Source organism: Mustela nivalis, assembly GCF_964662115.1.
Source record: "Mustela nivalis genome assembly, chromosome: 8".
Lineage (NCBI taxonomy): Eukaryota > Metazoa > Chordata > Mammalia > Carnivora > Mustelidae > Mustela > Mustela nivalis.
In genome coordinates, this window is record NC_139027.1 from 136137184 (window position 1) to 136154515 (window position 17332).

General features: G+C 43.5%; 2 protein-coding genes across 10 annotated transcripts in view; both read right to left on the reverse strand.

The window, feature by feature from the left end:
* Positions 1 to 17332, reverse strand: part of CYP24A1 (cytochrome P450 family 24 subfamily A member 1) — a 344657-nt gene that overhangs the window by 220129 nt on the left and 107196 nt on the right. The window lies entirely within an intron of this gene.
* BCAS1 (brain enriched myelin associated protein 1) overlaps positions 1 to 17332 on the reverse strand; it is a 93415-nt gene that overhangs the window by 41318 nt on the left and 34765 nt on the right. The window lies entirely within an intron of this gene.

A 17332-nucleotide genomic window follows, 5' to 3' on the forward strand; every position in this document is an offset into this window, starting at 1 on the left:
TGGAGCCAGAGGGTAACAAACATAGCAGTGCACGTTGCCTCCCGAACAAAACCCCTTTTCTCCCAATTCTACAAAGACGTTGTGTATGATGCCAATATCTCTCAACTTTATGGTCACCTAGTCCAATGATCTGCACATTATCCTCAGAGATGCCTCCATCTGACTTCCACAATCCCCAAGGTATGAATCGTATCAACTTTTTTAAAGTACTTTTTTTTAAAAAAAGATTTTATTTATTTATTTGACAGAAAGAGATCACAAGTAGGCAGAGAGGCAGGAAGAGAGAGAGGAGGAAGCAGGCTCCCTGCTGAGCAGAGAGCCCGATGCGGGGCTCGATCCCAGGACCCTGAGATCATGACCTGAGCCGAAGGCAGAGGCTTTAACCCACTGAGCCACCCAGGCGCCCCTTATTGACCCATTTTAAAGAGAGACAGAGAGAGCGCAAGCAAGGGGGAGGAGCAGAGGGAGAATCTCAAGTAGACTGCACACTCAGCGCGGCACCTGATGTGGGGCTCGATCTCACCACTCCACAATCATGACCTGAGCTGCAATCAAGAGTTGGATGGTCAACTGACTGAGCTGCCCAGATGTCCCTGAAAGTATGATGTTTTAAAATAATAACTCTGTTTTGGGGATCTGGGAGTTTATCGGTACAAGGGATACGATACAGGACCTGATTTTTTTCTTTTGACCCAGGCAGGAGGGGAGGAAGCATTCCAAGCCTGTACTCCGTTCCACATCTCTATGCTCATGACCCTGGGCTAAGCCAGGTTACTTCAAACCCATCCATTCTTCACCGACGTCCTTCTGGGCCTTGCTGTCCACAGCATCTATGTATTCCCTCCTCTGAGTTTCCATACCCCTGTTCTCGGCGCTCATTTGGCATGTGGGTTATAGTTACGAGACTAGCCTAATGCCAGAGGCCAGGCCAGAATTGTCTGCATTAAAAATGGGGCTTTTGTGGAAGGGCTATAAAAATACAAACACCCGTTTTGATGAATATTTGAAAAGGTAATAATGACACACGTATCCCTAGGGTTCCCTCAGCCCTAGCACTCTTTCCAAAGGGAGAGCTGCTTCTCATGAAATGTCTCATAAAGGCCTGGAACTTTGTAAAACTAAAAGCAGCTAAGAGACATGGCCTTAAAAATCTTGTTATGTTTTCTAGCAAATTCCAGGCAAAAACTGTTTGTGTTGGAGGAGATGCTCTTTTAATAAACAGAGGGTTTACCTCCCTTCAGCTCAGGTCATGATCTCAGGGTCCTGGGATCGAGCCCTGCATCGTGCTCTCTGCTCAGCGGGGAGTCTGCTTCTCCCTCTCCTTCTGCCTCTCCCTCTGCTTGTACTTTCTTTCTGTGTGTGTCAAAAAATAAATAAAATCTTAAAAAAAAAAACCCAGGCTTTTATATGAATTAAATTTTTTTAAAATTCCAGGTATATTTCGGATCCACAATGTTAAGGGGGAAGGATGGCTGAAAATCCTGTTTACAGCCATTGAGGGCTGGTATACCCACAGGTGTGCACACATGCAAAGTTACTTTTCTGGTGTGCTTTAGAAAAATATTCCCAGCATCAAACCTTTGGTACTATGGATATTTTTGCTTAGGTGAAGCTGAGTACAAAGAACATTTGAAATAAGATTTGAAATAAAAAAAATATTACATAAATAACCAAACAAATGTTTTGGAAGAGGAGCCATCACGAAAGCAGTAACAGAATAAATGTCACTGAGAAATGCTGCACTGGGTCTGACTTACGGTGTGGCCTAGGACAAAGTCATCACTCGTTTCCCCATCTGCATTCAGTAGCTGTGGGGGGAACTGGGACTAGACCCAAACTGCAGAGAGACCACAGGTGTCAGCCTGGGCTCTGAGGCCACCTCCTGGAGCGGGTGGGGCAGTGAAGGGGAGAGTCTATGTACAGGACCCAGGACAAGCCATAGCACCTGGTAGGCATCCAATGAATGCTCGCTATTCTACAAGGCCTCCCTCTGCGGCCAGTCTGTAGTGGACAAAAGCTGGGAGAGAGGACAGTCCCCTGAGTAAAAGACAAGTGAATCCCTCTGGCCCATGGACGTCTACTTGGATGGTACATTAGAGCCATCTAGGCAGTGGTTAAGCCAATGCCCCTGCCCAGATCCTGCTCAGACCAACTGAATAAGACTTTCTGGAGGTCTACAAAGTCCCGGGGGATTGCAGGATGCCCCGGGGCTGAGAACAACCAGAATCAAGGGAAGGGAAGACCTGAGGACGAAGCAGTGTTGCCTTTGGCCATGGAGCCCGTCACAGGGAGATGGGTGGAGGTGGGGGAGGGGTTTTAGCCAGAGATAAGAGCATGAAAAATGTAGAGAAGATGAGGAAGGAAGAGGGCTGGGGAAGGTGTGGGGTGAGGTTATTTAGTTCAGCTACGGTGGAGGGGCTATGGCAGTCAGGGTGGTTAGGGATATGCCGCCCTGAGCCGGACTGAGGACATGTAGAGCGCCCGCTTAAGGAACAGGGGCTGTGGAAGTTTTCTGGGCTGGAGCAGCCTCGCTGTCCCTCACCACAAGGGTGGGGAGCAGGCAATGAGACACAAGGGCTGCAGAAAGGAGAGGGTTCCCACAGGGAACTTTAAGGCAGAGAAGGCACATCTCCGCCCCGGAGGATGTCTGTGGTTGCCTACAATGCAACAAATGCGAAGAGTCAAGAGAGGACAATGGCGCCAGAAGGCAAAAAGACTAGAACTCTCATCTCTCCATCCCTCCTCCCCAGATGCGCACACCTGGGGGCAGAGGAGAAGTCGAAGGGAAAATCCTACCCCCTCCAGATGATAAGTCCTAGGTTGCATCACAGCTTGATTCCAGAAAAAACTGTGATGATGTTAAAATGGATATGAGATGGAAGGCTTTTTTTTTTTTAAATTCTTTAAAGATTTTATTTATTTGTCAGGGAGAGAGAGTGCACATGAGTGAGCATAAGCAAGGGGAGCAGCAGGCAGAGGGAGAAGCAGGCTCTCCGCTGAGCAGGGAGCCCTATGTGGGACTTGATTCCAGGACCCTGGGGTCATGACCTGAGCCAAAGACAGATGCTCAGCCAACTGAGCCACCCAGCCACCCCAAGATTGAAGTTTTAAAATTGGACTGGACTTCTGAATCCCTAGAAGGTCTGGTATATGCCTGTGATAGCAAAAGAATTAGGAAAGAAACTATCAGGTGTCTACCAGGCACATGACATCGACCAAGTCACTGGGCATAGAGCAGGGACTGAGACGCACAGTGCCCTGTCCTCAGAGAGCTGACCTTCTAGCAGCGGAGCAAAGCAAAATCAAACAAAAATACAGATAAACCAATAAATGTAACTTATGCCTCAAGCAGAGACAATTGCAAGACAACAAACGAACACGAGGGAACAGAGGGTGGTTTGGTGCTGGGTGAAGTCCTCCAGGAACGGACGTCTGGGGGCGGGGGAGGAATCTTTTCTGGAAGGCCCCTGACATCCAGGCTGGGTCAGCTGCTCTGAGGCCCTCTGTCCCCACAGCCCATGGGCTCCCAGTGTTCCTCACAGGGAGGGGAAGGGCCTGGTTCTAGGCCACGGCCAGCTCCCGCACGGGCGTTTCCTGTGGAGGGCAAGAGGCAATGATTATCTCTGTGATCCCAGGCTAGACACGCAGGGGACATTTATTGAACTTCCTGGAAATAAGTGGTGGTCCTTGGGGGACCGACAGGGAAATCCTGCCACAGTGGCTATCCTCCAAGGAAGCAGATAACAATTAGTACCTCTTTACGCAGGACAAAGCACTCTGAATGGGGGATACATGGTTGGCCAGGACTCCAGGAACAGAGATGACCTCCAACTCCATCCTCTGTCCCATGGCATCATCTCCTGACATCCCTGAAGCCTGACTTCTGCCTCCCTGAGTTCCCAGGTGCAGCTGGGTCGCGAGTCTCGGCTAAAGGGAGGGTGACCCCCTCCTGCCCAGTGCACAGAGGTTGTGGGTCTGCCGGGGGACCTCCCCCAGTGAGAGCTTTATGGACTATACATTGAAATCCTCACCTTGAACTTGAGCCTTTTCTTTGAACTGTTTTTTTTTTCTTCTTAGACTGACTTTTAGATGGAGAATATGACGTTTCCTTATCCTACCAGTAAGCACAATGGGAAGTCTCTGCTTTCTCTCTGCCAGGTGGAGAGGAGAAGACAGACCAGCTAGGAAATGAAGGAACCCTGGGGAGGGGAGGGCCCTGGGGTTTCTTCTTGCCTCATAAATCCTAGACTTGGAAATGGAGGAGCCAGCAACCTGCAAATAAGAGCAGCCACTGAGCAAAAAAGTGCCGACAAGGAGGCAGAAAAACTAGATCGCTCACACATGGCTTGCTGGTGGGCAGCAATGGCACAGCCTGTTTGGAAAAGGGTTTGCCAGTTTCTTGACAAACTAAATACACAACCACAATACAACCCAGCAATTGCAATATCCTGGGCCTTTTTTTTTCCACCAGCGAAATGAGGACATATATTCACAGAAAAACCTATACATGAAAGTTTATAGCAACTTTGTTTGTAATAGCCCCAAACCAGAAACAACCAAATGTGCTGCAAGGGATGAATGGCTAGACAAAATGTGATCTCTCGGTAGCAGAGAATAGTGTTCAGCAATAAAAAAGGAAGGAAAGGAACAATTTGTATCGATAGACTTCATGACCTTGATGAACCTCCAGAAAATTCTGCTGGAGGAAAGAAGCCTGTCCAAAGAGTGTACAGACTGCGTGACTCCATTTATATACTGTTGTTGAAAGGACCTAACTATTGAAACAGAGAACAGATGGGGGTTGCCAGAAGTTGGGAAAGACGGTGGAGCTGGGAGGGCAGTGGAGGTCCGGAGAGGGGGGAAGCATGAGGCGGACATGTTCTCCACCGGACTGTATCAATGTCAATATCCTGATTGTGATATTGTATCAGAATTTTGCAAGATGTTACCGCTGAGGGATCCCGGATAAAGGGATTTTTTTGTATCATCTCTTACAACCACATGTGAATCTACAATAATTTCAAGATAAAATTTTTTTTAAAAATCATTTGAGGATAGTTCCGGAAGAGTAAGAATGAAGAATCAATGAAAAGCCCAACAATTCTGGAATACGTCAATAAATTTGTACATGGTATTTGCGTATGAGATTAACCTCTAGGCTACATTAACCTACATTTCTACATGTAGGAATGAACACATTCCATGTGATGGGATATTCTGGAGCCACGAATTCTTTGAGGAAAGTATAATGAGCAAAAAAGGTCAATGATGATAATCATGACCAACCTTTATATGTCAGGCCCTGCTAAACTAGTTAAAAAGGCCTCATGTAATTTTTTTTTTTTTTAAGATTTATTTACTTATTTATTTGTCAGGGAGAAAGAGAGAGAAAAGGTGGGGAGAGGGAAAGAAAGAGTCCATGAACAGGGGGAGGGGTAGAGGGAGAAGCAGACTCCCCACTGAATAGGGAGCCCGATGTGGGGCTTGACCCCAGGACCCCGGGATCATGACCTGAACTGAAGGCACATGCCTAACTGATTGAGCCACCCAGGTGTCCCAAAAGGCTTCATGTAATTCTTACAAGGATTTCATGAAGTATGTACTATATGCATTTTTGGGTTTTTTTTTACTGATGAATAAATTGATGCATGAAAAGGATAGATGACTTGCATATGGTTGTAGAGTAGAACTAGAATTTGATTCCAGACCCAAATTATTTCCAAGGCAAAAAGCATGTATACTCCATGCTGCCTTACCCCCGCCAACTCCCTTTCTTCAGGTTTGCTCAAAACCAAGAGTTGTTCTATTTATCTCTCTTGTCTCTATTCTTCTTCCCTGCTATATGACACATATTATTCCAGGACATATAGGAATTTAGGGTATGATAAAGAGGACACCTCAAATCTATTCAAAGCGGAGGACTATTTAATCAAACATACAGGGTCCAGGTGGTCATCTGAAAGCAAATTAACTTGGTGTCCTAAGTCAACCCTATAGAAGAACAAAATCCAAATGGATAAAAACGCTAGAAGAAAACACGAGAAAAATATTTATATTTTATAATTTTGGATGGAGAAGACTTTTGTAACTGTGACTCAAAATCCGGACGCCATTAAAGGAAAGATTGAGAGAAAAAAATAAAAGTCCGAAAGTTTGGAAACATTCCACTGGGAGGCTGGTTTGAGAACCAAGCAGTCTTGTTTACTGCTGTTTGGAATGTAAATTAGTTTAGTCCCGATTGAGGGCAATTTGGCATTATCTACCAAAATTTTTAAAAAAGAACGGACTCTTTTATCTAGACATTCTGCTTCTAAGCATTGACTCTAAACTTCAAGTCACACACGTGTGAAAAACCAAATTCATGAAGCTGTTTACTGTGGGGCACTGACAAATGTTGGGAAACCAGCCCAATGTCATTGTTTGGGTCCAGGTAAGCTAGATCTTGGAACACTCACACAACGGAACAGTACACGAGTGTTAGAAATGAGGAAGCTGTACAGATATTGAAATAGTGTTGTCTGAAAAAAAGCATGGACTAGAACTGAGTGTATATTATATCATCTTCTGTGTAAAAAAAAAAAAAAAAAAAAAAGGAATAAAAATTTATGCTTGCATTTGCTTATGTATGTCCAGAGAGATCCTCAGAGGATGCACTTAAAAATGCGACCGGTAATTATCTGCTGGGGATGGCACTGGTAGACAGGTAGAACATTTTTAGAATCTCTTAATTTGAGCCAGGTATTATGTATAAAAATCAAAATTAAAACATAATGTAGGTGACTAATTCCAAATTTTAAAAAATTCCCAGAGGGCGAAACTAAATACAGTTGGAAAGATGATGCCTTACATATTGAGTTCTTTGTAGAATGATCTTTGTTCCTGACTACAAATATGTCTTTGCTATTCTCATCAGGCCTCCAGATCATGCTCAGCAAAGAGAAATTTTAGACTGAAGCAAAAACAATCCCCAGGAAATATCTGGAAACTTCTTTGATACAAACAGGTGTTCATGGTGTCAGCTTGTTTTCCATCTGTGTGGAAGAAGCCTATTTCCCCCCCTTGCTGTTGACTTCAAAGGGCAAACAGACAGGGACACTAGTTAAGTGATCACAATTTGTCATGTTGAAAAATAATGCCGCCTTATCATAATTTGATTGTCTATAATAAAACCCATATGGAACTTCTGGCACCTTCCTTCAACTGTGAATTATCAACTGGATCTCGGCCTCTTCAAGCAATGTCTACGTTGTTAAAGTGAAAACACAAGGCATGAAAGCCTTGTCTGGAGCTATTAGTGATAAATGTCCCCCCCATCTAGGTTTCTTCACTGACGGTGTGTCCTGGGTTTCTGTTTGAATCATTGTATCCAGAATCAGCTCCTAGCTTACAGTTTAACACAAGAAAATTTGTCCGAAGAACACTGAATGGTACAGAAACCCTTTACTCCATTCCTTTCCATCTGTTAGAAATTTGAGCCACATGCTGCCCGGGATAAAAGGGAAAGCTCTATTTCCTCTCCCACTTGTGCCCCAGCGGCACAAAGGGCATCGTGTGCTAGGCAGCAATGATCTCCAGACTGTCTTCCTCTGAGAGTCCCATCACCTGCATGGAGCCATTGTCAGATTGAGGGAGAAAAATGGAATTTGGTTAATTCTTGAAGATAGAATTCATCTTCCCATTTGCCCAGAAGGGAAAGCAAATTAATAAACAAGAAAGGAACTCCAAAACCAAAGTCTACTAAAACTGTTCTGGGGGACCTTCAAAATTCCCTGCCTACATATCTGTTTCCTACGTTACATATAATACATTGACTTTGTGTTCCCACAAAGCTCAAAACCACCTAAGGAGAGTTGGTCACTGTAGCTCATTTTTATTTTCCCCACTCTTCCCGCCCAAATTCATACCGGCTGATAAAAAGACATCCACGTTGTTTAAGCTCAGGGCAAAAATAAGGAAAGAACACAGCACCCAAGAAATGCCAGTTATGGAAGGCTTCAAAGACCACCCGTCCACAGCCAAATTCCTCTTTCTCATCCCCTACTGGAGATTATTACACATCGGTTCCAAGTGTATTTGAAGATCCAGTGTTATTTCTGAACAGGGACTTGCCATCCTAGTTCTGAATTGCATAGTTCCGGAATCACAGTCAAGAAAAAAAGAACTCATGGAAACTGCTATTAGCAGCCTGACGGTTGGCCACCAGGGATGCCACAAGCCTTACAGCGCACTCTGCTGGAAGGACCTGGACATTACCCGGATTGCAGATGCCCTTTAACTCAGCCTGGCAGGGCCCTGTGCTTGCTGCTTTTATAAAATGGAAAAAAAAAAGGGATGAGCAAAGAAGAAAAACGTAACCGGCACCCATTATTCCATTACTCCACTACTGAAAAAGGCTGCTATCAACAATGTGTAATTTTGAGGGTGCCTGGGTGGTTCAGTGGGTTAAAACCTCTGCCTTTGGCTCCAGTCATGATCTCAGGGTCCTGGGATCGAGTCCCGCATTGGGCTCTCTGCTGAGCAGGGAGCCTGCTTCCCCCTCTCTCTGCCTGCCTCTCTGCCTACTTGTGATCTCTCCCTCTCTGTCAAATAAATAAATAAATAAAATCTTTAAAAAAAAACATGTAATTTTTCATTCCACACCCCTCTCTGGGTTCCAAAAGAATGCGTATGTGTGGGCCAGCGGGCAGAAGAAGATTCTTCCCTACAAGGATCCTTCTTGTTTTGAACCCTGCTCTTGTCTTGTAACACTGTCCTCACAGGTCACTCCTTCCAGATCTGTGTCATGCTGGCTTATGATGTCCAGTGTAAGGGAGTCCCGTAATCAACAGAACGACTACTTTATTGGACCATTTTAATCTTCCCAACTTTCCTCTTATAGACATCGCTGGAATGAAAAAAAAAAAAGCCTTGAAGATAAAATTTTGCCCATTTTCTCAAAAGATTACTAGATGTCAAATGGTTTGTTCAAAAAGCACATTATTCGAGACTGCTGACGTGCCATTGTCAAGCTTCCTAATTAAAAAATTACCAAAGACTTCAGAGGGCAATACAAATAACATAAAAACACAGCAACGTGAAACCTATCTTCTCTTTGTCTTCCGGCGTGTTTCCTAAGAGGGCAACCTAAGCCGCGTGACACAGATCTAAAAATGTTCTACTTACCCATTTTCCCTCCTGTTTTTGGAAGAGAGGCAACAGTGTTCATTTCATCTGCTTCTTCTAGTTGAAACAGACTGGTCTGGACCAGCTATCTGGTCTGATGCTCTTTACTGTAAATCGTAAGATCACCACCTGCTTTAACACTCTGCAGACCTAACCTCAGGGTATTAAGAACTCGTCTTGGAGCTCGGCACCTATACGAGGTAGGGCCTCATTAATCTATGGGGTTGACGGACGCAGAGATGTTGTATTTGTAAGATTAAATAAAGCAGTTGTTCATTGTGGTCGGAGTTGGAAGCGGGGGAAAGGAATCTATCAAAGAAAGCAATTCACACTCGCTTCCTGCCGGTAAGGTTTCCCGTTTTCTCTCTCAGAGCTCCTCCACTTGCAGGGTTAAGTGGATTTGTCAACCTGATTTACAAGAGCAAGTGAAAGGTGGGTAGAGAATTAAGCACTGAAATGTGCTTTTCTTGCCTCTTGGTTTTGTTTTATTTTTGCAGTAGTCAGTGTTTTGGGGCGCCTTCTTCAAGCCCACTCTGTAGGATGTGAAATGGAAAAATACAGTTGCTGTGGGCAAAGAGCAGGTGGAGAGTGGTTCCTGGGGCAAGTCCCGATGGGCAAAAAGGATTTGTGGAAGACTCTTCTCTTCTAACATGTGCAAGCTCTAGAGTGATCACAGCCTTTCACATTTATTAGAGGGAAAATATCCAGTTTTAAAAAAAGTACTTCAAAATATAAAAGCTAATGACCCATAGCCTAGAATATGTTTGTCATCTGTTTAACAAACACTTCTCAGTAGCGAGAAAACTGTTTTGCATGCTGCCAAAATTAGGCTGCAGACCTTCTAAGAATCGTTTGGCTTTGTACAGAAAAAGAAAAAAAAAAAGTCCCATCCTCTTCCCTGAATTTGTAGGTTCGACCGAACTCCTTGGACCTGCCCCCTGCCCATTTAGTTATCTGCTACCTCTCTACTCTACTTTCTCCTTGATGATTTCATTCATAGCTCTATTTATTTATTTGTTCTATCTCTTTTTAAAGATTTCATTTATTTATTTATTTATTTATTTATTTAATTTGGACAGAGAGAGTGGGAGGAGGGGCAGAGGTAGGCAGAGAGGGAGAATTTCAAGCAGACTCTGTACTCCCCCCCAATGCGGGGCTCAAGTTCATGACCCTGAGATCATGACCTGAGCTGAAACCCAGAGTCAGATGCTTAACTGACTGAGCCACCCAGGCGACCCTGTTTGTTTTTTTTTTCTTATTTATTGTTGCTTTCTTCATTGGAACGAAAGCTTTCATGAGGTACATCATTCTATCCCTAAAATCATTCCTGGCACAAAGAAAGTCCTCAGATGTTTGTTGAACGAATACATGAGCACATTCAAGCCTCTTCTTTATTGTTCAACACCTGCCAGCAGATTAACTCTCAGGCTGGATTTGTAGTTTAGTAACCAGATGGTCCCCTAAGTAGCTTCAAATTGTGATAATTGTAGGAAGGAAGCAAAGTGGTCTGTGATGGAGATCTTTCACTTCACTCACAACCTTGCCGCAAAAGGAATCACGCACGTGTTGAAGTGAAGGACCACTCCCAGGTTGCACTGTTGGGAACAAGGGAGGATTGGGGACCGGAGGAGTTAGAGAGAGAAGGCCCCATTCCAAGGGTCCGCCACAACTCACATGCTGTCCAGGATGAAACTTCCCACTTTCAAGAAACATCTGAAACCTGGAACTGTATTAGAATTTCATAATTTTAAGATATTGTCAACTTTGTTCATTTTAAAACAGTATCCATCAATTAAAATATTAAAACACTGAAGTTCAAATAAAATCCATCTGTGGTTTGCTGCATCCTGCAAGAGGCCATTTTCCAACTCGGGTCTACATGCCTAGCTCAGCATTTCCAAGAACAGTCCCTCAGAAGCTATGCCCAACCGGTTAGGCGGCTAGAAGTTTTATGGGTAATTAAGTCTGAGAAATGCTCTGTTAAACAAAGCGAAGTAAATCTGTTCGCTGTAGGACTTCTCAGGCCCTAAGGAGGCTGAATCCATTGTGAATCTTCAGTAGAGAAGATAAGGCAAGTTTTATTTTCTGAAACATTTTGATGGTGAGCCCTGTTTCAAGGTGGATCTCGTTGGACTGATGTTCCAAAGAATTAGTTAATGTCCCAAAGTATTAGCTTCAGACATTTCTTAAAAATATAAGATGTTTCAAAAGTTTTCAAATATTTCCTCTTATGGAACTTAACAGGCACAGGGGCTAAGCATGTGGGCACTGGTGATGAATTCCAGCTCTCTTGCTTTCTAGTCATAGGACCTCATGAAAGTTATCTTCAACTGTCTGTGAGTTAGCAAATGCTCATTAAATTAGGGCTGTTATTAGAGCCTTGCAGGGAGGGACTCAGATTGGATAGCACCAAAGGGAAAGTAAACTCAAAATTTATTTTGCATATTCATTGCAAAACACCATTCACTTGATATTCAACCATGACAATTAACACAACATGCTAAAGACCGAATTAAAAATACCAAGGGGCACCTGGGTGGCTCAGTTAAGCATCTGACTCTTGGTTTCAGCTCAGGTCATGATCCTGGGGTCTTGAGATGGAGCTCTCCATTGGGCTCTTCACTTGGCACGGAGTCTGCTTGTCCCTTTCTCTCTGCTCCACCCCCATCCCCCGCCACCCGCATGCTCTCTCTTTATATACATCTTTCTAAATAAATTAACAAAACCTTTAAAAAATACCAAATAAATGATACAGCTATATGATTCGGCATACTTTAGCTCACTGAAGGCATCTGTATCATGCATACATTATGAAGTCATTTTACAGTTGTGTTAAGCAGAGCTGATAGTGAGATAGTGAGAATACATTCCAAGGTCCTTTGCAAGGTTGTAACATGATGTGTACCATCTCTATTCTCGTCAAGTTCATCTATCGAACATCACTGTATGCCAGGCAGTGTACCAGGCACTGGGAATACTTAGTTGCTTAAGACATAGCCACATCCCTCAAGATCACTGTCTCTGTATGTGAGAAGGTGATTATGGTAGAAGAAAATTTTTTGAACTCATGTTGTGACCATTAGTAAATTAGAAAGTAATTCAGTGGGTCAAAACCAGCATTAAAAACATCAAACATGGGATGCCTGGGTGGCTCAGTGGGTTGGGCCTCTGCCTTCAGCTTGGGTCATGATGTTGGGGTCCTGGGATCGAGCCCCACATCGGGCTCTCTGCTTGGCAGGGAGCCTGCTTCCTCCTCTCTCTCTCTGCCTGCCTCGTTGCCTACTTGTGATCTCTCTCCCTCTGTTAAATAAATAAATAAAATCTTTAAAAAAATCAAACATGATAGAACAGAAAAGAATACAAAATACTAATGTGTGTTCCATGCTATGAAAACAGCAGTATTCTGTGAATTCTTTGTTGCGTTCATGGGCATGTCTACCAGATCAAGATGTAAAATCTATTTCTTACTGTGGGCCATAATCAAATTAGACAGTTGTGCTGTGAGTAAGTTCAAGTAAATTACCATAGGAGTAGGGGATACCGGAACAGCCTCTGCAGTTTCATGTACTCGGTGATTTCCTGATATAAACTTGGATAGAAAAAATATATCCGGTTTCCATCCATAACATACCATCTTTGCTAGCAGAGTCTGCTTTCTACCAAAGAAACTTGACAAGCCCTCCTTGGACCTTGACACAGATATGCAACTGAATTTATAATGGGAACTCTTAGGAAACTCCTCTTCCCTTTGAAAGGACACTATGACCATGGAGGTACCCTACTTGGAACTTTGCGGGCCACGTGGAAACCACAGGTGGCAGAACCTGTGAACCGCGCCAACAATTCATGGCAGGCCCTGGAGACTGACTTGTCCTGGAGTACGAAGATGTTGAACCAACGTAAACCCCCTAGCTCTAGAATTCTCACCATGCTCAAGAAATAATGCTTTCTCCTCATTAACTATGTCACTAGTGATTGGGTGGGTTTGTTTTTGTTTCTTTTTACTTGCAGCCAAAGGCACCCTAAATGATAAACTACCCAAACTCCATCATGCAGGAAGGTCATTTTATCTAGTTTGGCATTCTTTATTTCTCACTTTCTGAGAACTTAGAAAATCTACTGTTTTATTTAGCATCATTATTATTGACTGCCTGTATCATCTTCTGACCTTACAATCCCACCTCAAGCAGGCAGTATCTTCCTTTTCTGGATGAAAACACAAGGTTTTGAAATGACTGAGTGTCCTGGGTTTTGGCAACTGATGAATCTTGATTATGGTTCTGCCATTAACTTAGCTGTGTGGTCTGGGGCAAGTAACTTAACTTCTCTGAGCTCTAGCTCCCTCATCTGTTAAATGGCAATAAAGATGAGGTGGCTCAGTGGGTTGGGCCTCTGCCTTCGGCTCAGGTCATGATCTCAGGGTCCTGGCATCCATTCCCACATCACTCTCTCTGCTCAGCGGGGAGCCTGCTTCCCCGTCTCCCTCTGCCTGCCTCTCTGCCTACTTGTGATCTCTTTTTCTCTGCCAAATAAATAAATAAAATCTTTAATAAATAAATAAATGGCAATAAAGACACCTGCCTTCTTGTGTTGTTAGAAGAATTCAAAGCAGATAAAATATGCAAAGTGCTTACTACAGAGCCTATGAATAACGAATTATTAAAAAGTGACACAATTATCATTATTTGAAGAATCTGGACTTGGCCCTGGGTCCCTTGTACTCTTAACACTTGGACATCATCTCTCTGCTGCTGAAAACAGTTCATACCAAACATTTCTTAGTACTGAATCCATATAATTTACAAAAATTACAGTATCATAGCTAAAAACCTTGCTTACTTCATAATTTACATAATTTAGAACAGTTTTCCTCCCTACTGACAAAGTCTTTTGGGTGGACAGTTCTCTTGACTGGAATGGCATGGCCTCGAGGCCATAAGGTAGACAAAACAAAATAAAAACACAGCTTATAATTCACTTGGCGCTCTAACATGGGAATTAGGTGATTTTTAAATTTTTTGAATTTTAACTTGTTACTTCCAATGTTGTACATCCTAACATTTAGAAACAATTAAATAACAATTTCCTCAAACAAATAATTCACTCTCACCTAATCACAACCCTACTGCACAAATTTCAACAATTTGGTAAAAATATAATGTTGAGCATGGAAAGTATGGGCTTGGGGGATGGGCAAGTCTCTTTAGCTATGTCGGCTGTGACTTGGTTTCCCTAAAGCTTGGATTTATTCCTCTGTAAAATGGTAAAGATTACAGGAATTCCTACTTAAGTTTTGATGTTTCGATAAGATGCGTCCTTCAAAGCGATTTTGTTACTGAATCTGACTTAACGTAGAGTATAAATAACAAATATTGGAGGATTCATGTCACCAGAAACCACCCAGCAGTTGGGACATCTGGTCAGCCTCATGGAGAACTTGGCACTGGAAGGTGAAGTGAATTTTTGTTAAAGAGAGAGAGAAAGAGAGAGACAGGTGGAGAAAATGTGGGGAAGCAGGTGGCAACGCGCAGGTCACATGGGGAGAATTCTGACTGGGCACATTTAAGGGAATAGTGGAAAATACAGTTGGGAACACAGAGAAAAGCTGGTGGAGACCCTTGAATGTCAGACTAAGGAACCATGGCTTGTAGGCAAGGGCACTGAACTTCTATTTTTTCTAAAGTAATTTTATAACTCCTGCCTCTTTTCTTTCTTTCCTTTAATCCAAATCAGGACTTTCTGACTTTGGTGATGTATCTTTCAAATTAGACCCAACTGTGCTATCTCAGTGAGCTCTGACTGAAGACTACAGAAGACCAGAGTAAAAAGACAAAAATATTGATTAATGCGGGGGGGGGGTAGAGGACCATGATACTAATAATAGCTAAATACTCTTTTTCTCAAAATGCTACATCTTGGTGCTAAGTTCCCTACATGGCTTATCTCTTTTAACTGTGGCAAGTGTGAATAATGGGAAAATGTGCTCAGCACTATTGATATCCCCATTTTACAGAAGAATAAACCGAGGTTCAGAAAGGTTTAGTCACTTGTCTGAGGTCACACAGCCAGTAGGCAGCAGAGGCCGAGTTGAAACCTTCAGCTACTTGACTACAATGCTTATGTTTTAATTCCCTACCTTTCAGAAATCCTGGTTCTTGAATTCCATTTCTACCACTAATAGCAGTGGCCGGGTGGGATTGCCATTTAGTGAGATGAGGAAGCCTGTGGAGGACACGGGTAGGCACGCTGTTGCTTGCTGTGAGGTGTGGGAGAGGAGCCCAGTGTTGCCCATGCTGGGCAGACCTTCCAATGGACATGTCGAGACTCAAGGACCCATGTCAAGAGGCGGCTGGATACTTAAGGCTCGACTTTCGGGGTGGGTCTAGGCTACAGACATGAATTTGGGACTTGTTAGTCGATAGCTGTATATTGAACCCTTGGGACGGGGGGCGTCTCTATGGAAGGAAGTGTCGTCAGAGAAGATGTCTAAGAATGAAAGTCTGGGGAACTCCGAGGTTTAGAGGATAAGATCCAGTAAAGGGGATTAAGGAACTGCGGGCAGTGTTGGGGGGAGGGCCCAGGTGAGGAGCGGTGCCTGATGTGACTGGCAAGGCCAGTGCGACAGGACTGGCACGCAAGGGGTTTGGCGGCCACCATGAGGGTTTGGGGAGGTGCGACGTCATGGCCACTTTGACATGAACAGTTTCTGTGGAGGATAAAAGCCTGAATGAAGAGAGTTCCAGAGAGAAAAGGACACAAGGAAGCAAACCCATGGAGTCTCTTTCTTAATATCTATCTATAGCCAGAATGAATTTGAGGACTGGTGTCACTTCTCACCACATCCCTTTAACAAATCTCGTCTCTTACTATTAAAATGATATGATCTTTGAAGGACTAGACTGTGATTTATCTTTTACATGCTTTTCCAAGGTTGGTATTTAAATAACAGTTGGAGAATTTGGTTAAACTTTTAAAGAAAGGCATATTTCTTGTTTAAGTCTCCTGAATCTGTGGTAACAGGTTAACCACCGCCCCCCCCAACCACCACCTTTCAAAGACCCTTTTGGAATTATTGGTTGGCAACAGACATACAGTGTTTGGTTTCTTGGTTAATGGATAAAGATCAAATTCTCATTATAGGACCTTTTTTTTTGCAATGAATCTCTTAAATGCATATCTTATAACTCTGGTCCAATTGTTGAGGGGCTAGAAAAATTAAAAAAAAATCTCGTCGTCCCTGCCAACACGTTGGTTTGTGTGAATCACAGCTCAGTGAAACCTTTCAGGCATATAATTTATCTTTTCTTTGGCCTATGTAGTAAATGCTTCATTTGTTCATGAATTCTGGCCTTGTTTTAATTATGCTATGCTCTGAATGTAGTTTTATGAGGCACAAAAATAAGATTGTCATTCTGAAAACACAGAAGATTTGTGTGCTTCTCCCAGAATGAAATGGTGGCATCTTTCTCCCAATTCACAGCTCTGCAGGTTTGTGGTTGGAATTCCAATCCAGGAAGAAGCATGCAGTGAGTCTGGGGGGAAAGGTTTGTGTGGGTGGGAGGGAGGGGCAGCTGAAACGGCTGAGCGCGGCGCATAGTCTACACTGAGAATCCGGAATCAGTACACTGATGGCCATTTATGCATAATGCGGGACTCCCACCAAGAAAGCCACGGATGGAGAAGTTTTGTTCGTGTTACTTTCTGAGAGCTCATTCCCTCATTATGCTCACGGAAGAACTGATTCCTCCCCCTCCCCCCGCCCAATACAGACCATGCAGCCGGTGGTCGGATGAGACATCTCAATAATCAGAAGGCTGTTTTCAAAGCCTTTGCAGACAGACGGATTTGAGTTTCCGCACGTTCACAGACTGAAGGAGACATAAATGACTACCTCCTGGTTTTCCGTGTTTTATATGCGTATAGTGCAGTGTGGGCCCTCAATACTCAGATTCCAGTGATATGCCGCTAAAAACATGGGCATCTGTAGTGTAACAAAACCAAATGCAAACCTCACTGGTGAATCTGAGGGAGTCAACTCACTTTTTTCAAAAGGAGGTAAGTTTAAATTTGTGTGTCTTCTGGGAGGTCCCTGTGACTTTCAAATATTATCCACGGGCTAGACTCTACCAGACACTTGCCATGCTCCCAGCATAAGTCCCCATCTTCTGAA